We start from the raw sequence: 6,531 nt of genomic DNA, 5'->3' as shown, positions 1-6,531 counted from the left end.
ACAGTGGGAGCCAGTTGACTATGGACTGAATCCCCACCTCGATGAGCCATGTTAAACCTCTCCTAACTTGCGGGTATTTTGTCCTAGTGATGAGAAAGCTGACTAAGACTGAGTTGGAGGACCCTGTGGTGACAAGAACTTGCAACAGAAGCTGCCATGTAGAAACACTCATTTAAATAATAATGATGATATTAGCGTATTTAGTTCTTAACATGTGCGCAGCACTGTGCTAGATGTTTAACACGTATTAACTCATTTAATCTTTACAACTCTCTACTGTAGGCATGATCGTGATGAATTCTTGAAGACTAGGAAATTCAATGTCCATGCTCCTGCCACCATCCTGTGTTTCCCATCAAAAGCCAAAGGAATAATTATAGCAAATATTTTTTCAAATACTGAGCTATTTAAGTGCTCCCTTTATAATTCATTGTGAAAAAAATCCATGATATCAATGACATTTTTAGCCAGTCATGTTTTCCCCTAAGATACACCTAACATAAATCTATGGTTTTTAATCAAAACAATATATTTATCCACATTCTATTCCAGAGGATCCTGTCTGCTACAATCTTGCACACATTGAATTGTTGTGTATATTACAGCAAAGTGGAAATAAATGGATAAGATGTCAGAATGTGGCCTTACGTAAAATACATTGTAGAGTCAGTTTGGTGAATGCAGTGTTATGGACATAGAGATGAGAAGTTTGAAATAAACTAATTAAGTAACAAGGCTTTCAAACAACTGGATCCTAGGATGCATGCCTCTAAGTGGGGAGTATTCTTCATGGGTTTTTCCCCCAAAGTTCTTAGTATTTCCTGATAGTAAGCATATGCCGTGAGCAAAACACAGTCTTTGTTCTCAAATATTCCACAGTCTATCTAGCTAGATTAGGGCTGCATATGCTTTAAAGCAACGTGATGTTCAGATAGAGAGAGTTAAACAAGCCTTAAGTAGGCAAAATTCTTAGTAGACTGGAAATATCAGAGAAGGTTTATTTATGGCTTTTGAAAAGATAGAGAAAGAGAGGCAGAGATACAGACAGAAGAGAGAGTAGAGAGGCAGAGAGACAGAAACAGAGAGAGACAGAGACAAAGACAGAGGAGAGAGATATCTGAAGCTGACAGAAAAAAGGAAAGGAAAACTTTGAGAGTATTAGCCATTTGCACAGTGAAGAAAATGAAATTAGAGTATTTCTACTAGTCTCTGCAGAAACTGTATGCATACTTGGTATTTTCTGTTTCCATAGCTCACGCTCCCTTGACTATGCCCTAATATTTTCACATGAATGACTTGTAGTTGGTGCCTGAACTTGTTTACTGTAGGATTCAAACAGATCTGGGCGTGTCTTGAGGAAAAGTGGCCTTGGTCACCAGAATTCTAATACAATATGACAGTTAAACGCAGGGCATTTGGAGTACAAATTACTGGAAAGTAGAGCAGTCATATTTCAAGATTTTGAAGGTTAGATTTTTAAAATGTAGTTTTTCATAATTTCCTGCATTTATTTATTATCTTAGTTACTTTTGTCATTGCTGGGACAAAATACCCAACACCCACAGGTTAGGGGAGGGGAGGTTTATTTGGTTCACAGTTTGTGGGGGTTTCAGTTCATAATCAGTTAGCTCCAAGGCAGGGCAGCATGGTAGACAGGCATCAAAGAGGAGAAACAGTTCATGGTGGGCAAAAGGTAACAAAGCAAGCAAGTGAGGGAACTTAATAGCTTCTGTCTGCCCCTTTTATGTTGTATCAAGGCTACTGAGCTTAGGGCAATGACAAATCAATCAGTAGACTGACTTAGTAATCACACATCTTCAGTCCCAGCATCACATGCTCGAGACCCAGCCACCTCTGAGAAAGCCCCACCTGTTTGAGGTTTTGGTGGGACATCTAGACACAAGCCATAACATTCTTCAACCTATTTATACTCACAAGAGTCCTGGAAATAAAGATCTTAAAAAGCGCATACTTAATTTAATAATTAAGTATTGACTTTCCAGTGAAATTGTACTCAAATATACTGATTTGTAATATACAGTTGTACAAGGGATCTCTGTACAATACATCATTGTATAAACTATGACTTTTTCATTTTAAACAAATGAATGTTTTCCTAAATTAACTTTGAACATTTTTTATTTACAAGTTTTAACTGATACATAAATCTTACACATATCGATGGGCTACAACATGATAATTTAATACATGCATACACTGTGTAATCAAGGCAGCATAATTAGCATTTCCATATCCTCAAGCATTTATCATTTTGTATGTGTGTTGGGAAACTCTGAGCTCCACTGTTTTTGAAGTTCATTCATTTTTTATTTCTTCTTTTTTGTGATTCTGGAGATGAACCCACAGCCTCACGCATGGTAGATGAGTGCTCTATCACTGACCTACTTCCCTGGTCCTTTTCCAGTTCTCTATAAAGTATACAATGAACTGTTGTAAAGTGCTGCCACTCCTTGTGTGGCAGAGAAGCATAACTTACTCTATCTAAATGTATGTTGTTGCCCTTTAGCCAACCTCCCTCTATCCTGTCCTTTCCCACCTTCTATTTTCTAGTGATTGCCAGTCTACTCCTGTGAGATCAAATTTTGTAGTTTCCACATAGAGGTGAGAACATCACTTTCTGTGTCTGGTGTATGTCACTTAATGTCCTACAGTTCCACCCGTATGGTCACAAATGACAAGATTTCTTTTTGTTTTTGGCTGAATGGTCTCTCGTTCATGCACACCATATTTTCTTCATCCATTAATCCATCAGTGTATGAATTGGTTGATCCTATCTGATGCCTGTTATAACAGTGTGGGGACCAGATCTGGTTCTGAGTCTAACACTTGTCATCTGTGTGATCCTGGGCATTTAGTTTCTGGACACCTCTCTTCTCATCTGTAAAATGGCAACACAATCTATTCTGAGAGCAGTTTTAAGGGTTAAATTAGGTCGTGTGCATGTAGAACATATTCTCCGAACAGGAACCTCACAGGAAATGATTGTCAAGTGAGAAGAGAAGGTTCACAATGCTGAAATTCACAGGCTTGGCTTGGGGGAACATCAGTCACAGTTCAGTGCTGGCTCCTTGCATTCAGGACCAAATCTCAGGATGAGGAGGCACCAATGAGCAATACATGGAAACCACAGAAGCAGAGCGAGGGCACAAAATAGCTGGCCAGTGGTACCGGCACCACAGAGGACAGACACTCTGCACAGAACAGGTCACCTTCTCTCAGCTGGCAGTTCATGTGGACTTCAATGCCCTGCAGTCACAGTGTGGGTGCTCAGGGTGGGGCAGCAGAGAAAGACTTCTTTACAAGAGCTCATTTTGGAATAGGAGTCATCACCATCAGGAGCTAGAGCAGAATAGAGCACCTTCCAGGGGCCTTGGAAGGACACATTCCTCGCTTGGGGAAGCTCAGCTTTCTAGAGGACCTGCTGGGACAGACCAGGTGAGTTTCTCATGTCTCACTGTTATGGTGACCTTTCCTCTCTTGGGCAGGTGTGTTCTGTGGAAACACTTTCCACTTAGGGAAGAGTAGAAGAGGCTGAATTAAGGTGATTTTTTCCTAATAATAGAAATGAATAAATAGGTGGCAAATATTTAGTCAAGATAAGTACCACAATCAATATCCAGCAACACATGGCTGACAGTATGATTTTGATCATAATTTTCTGGGTATAAGACTGTGAGACATCAACTTGAATTAAGGGATAGAGATTTTCATTTAACTGCTCAGTGTGTTCTACTGCAGGACAAAGGAAACACTGGCTATTATTAAGAAAGCTGCTAGAATGGTAAAAGAAAGCATAGTTTTCTCTTAGGGAGAAAATGATGGTGTGTTTTGGGGTAGTGTACTCAAGGAAGATAGAGAAAACTAAAATCAAAATTAGAGGACAGAGAACATCCATTTAAAGGCAGATTTGCAAGATGAAGTAGAAAAGACCCTGAAGGAAACAGCATCATGGTTTGTGACACCATGCAGGCTGTGGATGGGAGGAAGGTGGACTTGTGCATCACACCCTCAGTAGGTGAATCCTAAAACTTCAAAAAGTTCGTTCAGAGTGAGTAAAGAGATGGTCTACTCTAACACATGGATGCTATGTATATGTAATTCAACCTGAAAGAATGAACAAGTTGTAAATTTAAACAGAAAGTTTAAAGTTCAGAAGTGTCATAGTCAATTTATGATGTACTTGTAGTTAACATTTTATAAGTTTTTGGCAGCTCTGGGAATTAAGCCTAGATCCTTCACACTGAGCTACATCCTTAGCCCCTCCCTGCCCATTTATTTTGAGTCAGGATCTTGCTAAATTCCCCATGTGGGCCTCGAACTTGCCACTCTCATGCCTCATCTGCCTGGAGTGCTGGGATTACAGGTGTGTACCACTACCTCCAGTGTTTAGTTAACATTTTATCAGCTGGAGTGTTTTCCAAAATTTTCCAAATTAACAGTCGCAGAACTCTCCTGGTTCTTAGATGGAATTGAAGTACTGTATTGATTCGCATTTTTTTCTATCTTTTGAGAGAAGTAAAATTACTTTTTGACAGTTTTCTGGCTTATACATCAGTGGCTAAGAATCTGAGCTCTGATTTCTGACTTTCATTTTAGGCCAGCTAGAAGAAACAGTGCCTATAATTAATGAGAATATTGTTGGCATTTTGAATTATAAGTGTTAACAATGCTAAGGATAATAGACTTGGAGTTTTAAGTAGAACCATCATTTTTTAAATAAAGGAAAGCAGCTTATTTTTAGGTAAATCATAAACAGCTTAATAAATAATTCTCATTGTGGTATTTTAGTTGTGAATACACAGAGGGCTTCACCTATCATTAATGCTCTAGTATGAGCTTTACATAACAGTAACAAAACCCAAGCCTAATTAGTCTCTTCTGGTAAAAGTATCTGAGAAATTTTCCATTGCCCAATACCTTCCCATAATGGAAAATGCGCTGCTCTGGAGGTATGTGTAAATATTTGATTCGAGGTTTACTGATTTCCATGTCAGAAGCTATCAATCATTAACACTTCAAAAACATACACCTGGTTAGTTGTTGCCAAAAAACATTCCTTCTTTCACGGCGCTTTAGACTCCTAGAATTAGAGAGGGCTCTGTTGAGCACCTTGTCTAATCTTTTATTGTCACAGGAGAGAAAACTGCGGCTGAGAATTCTTGGTTCCATCTCGAAGTCCTCTGACTTCAGCTGGCTCCTAGGACCAAGCCCTGCAGAGGTGGCGCTCCTAATAAGATATTATGGAGAATCACTGTTGACCTTTTTCTGAAAGAAAGCACACACACAAAAAATAACATTATCATAGCTGTAGATATGGAAATGAAGCAATCTAGATAATTTAGGGACAGGCATTTGTGCTAACTTCACGGTCCAGAGAAAGAAGCATAGAATATCAGCTCCACGTTGCACTTCTATCATTTTAAACAAAGACTCTCAAACTATTGTTTGGTTGATGGGAAGGAAATGAAGCTGTAGCAAAATACTTTTGATATTTTAAAGAAGAAAATAAAAGCTTTAGATGGAAAGTGTGTGTGGTTTATTTGCCAGCCTGTATTTTTAGGAAGTACGAAGAGACCTCCAAGATGATGAATGAATCACGTGTAAGAGTCAGTCAAACCAGGCATTGGGGAGGGGCTAAGGCCCCCCGGCCCCTGCAGGTGGGGAGCCAAACCCTAGGTCTGGTGGGGCGGCGATCCTCTGCAGGGGTTTGCGCTTTGACCCTAAATGTACACTTGGGTGAAGGTTGCTTCCCAGGTTTAGGGGAACAAGCAGCATGATTGGCTGGGCAGAGGTTCAGGAACTCTTAACTATTCTTTTGGAAATTCCAACACAGGAGCCTCTATGGGTTTCTTCAACCAAGCCATTCGGAAGCACCAGAGGCCTGGTGTGGGAGCCCCGGGGACAGGGACTCCCTGTTCCCTCCCTGTCTCCCAGTCCCCTTCCATAGAAGCCTCCGAACTCAGGCCGTGTGGTGGGTGGCTATGCTGTGCTCCTTCCTTTGAAGCAAATGTAAAAAAAAAAAAAAAAAAAAAGTCTGGTACAGAGCTGGGCTTTAGGCCTATTATCTGTCAATCACCGAAGTGTTAATCAACCCAAGCAGAACTTAGTTGACAAGGGAGAGAAAGAAAAGTAGAATTCAAGTTAGGTGTCTGTAGACTTGTGGTAAGAAAATTGTTTCTCTCCCTTTCTTTCCTGTGCTTCAGAACCAATTCAGTAAAACTAAAAAGTTCTCAATCAATGTTTAAATTTTCCTTATGCAAAACATCAAAGCTTTACCGAGTCCTTGGATGGTGACAATGCACATTATTTTTGGTACTTTATTGACTTTGCATGGTAAATAGTAAAACCTGGCAGTAGAAACATTGAAATCTGGATGCATCGGGAAATAGAAGAGAAGAGTAAGCACTCTGGAAAGGGCTGGGCAGAGACGTGGTGCAGGGTGGGGTCAGGGTGGGCCTCAGTTCTCACTTGTAAACTGGGGATAATAATAGTACCGAGCTATCAAGTTGC

At 40.1% G+C, this 6,531-nt stretch overlaps 1 long non-coding RNA gene across 4 annotated transcripts in view; it reads left to right on the top strand.

The window, feature by feature from the left end:
* Positions 1 to 3,016: 3,016 nt before the first annotated feature.
* Positions 3,017 to 6,531, top strand: part of LOC134477817 (uncharacterized) — an 83,899-nt gene continuing 80,384 nt past the window's right edge. For all 4 annotated transcript variants that reach the window (XR_010050037.1, XR_010050036.1, XR_010050034.1 and 1 more), the window contains exon 1: positions 3,017 to 3,456. This is a non-coding gene — a long non-coding RNA (uncharacterized LOC134477817). The remainder of the gene's footprint in view (positions 3,457 to 6,531) is intronic.

This window comes from Cavia porcellus, unplaced genomic scaffold, assembly GCF_034190915.1.
Source record: "Cavia porcellus strain 051 isolate PalLab524CR breed Dunkin Hartley unplaced genomic scaffold, mCavPor4.1 scaffold_10, whole genome shotgun sequence".
Lineage (NCBI taxonomy): Eukaryota > Metazoa > Chordata > Mammalia > Rodentia > Caviidae > Cavia > Cavia porcellus.
This window is presented reverse-complemented; position numbering and strand designations above follow the sequence as displayed.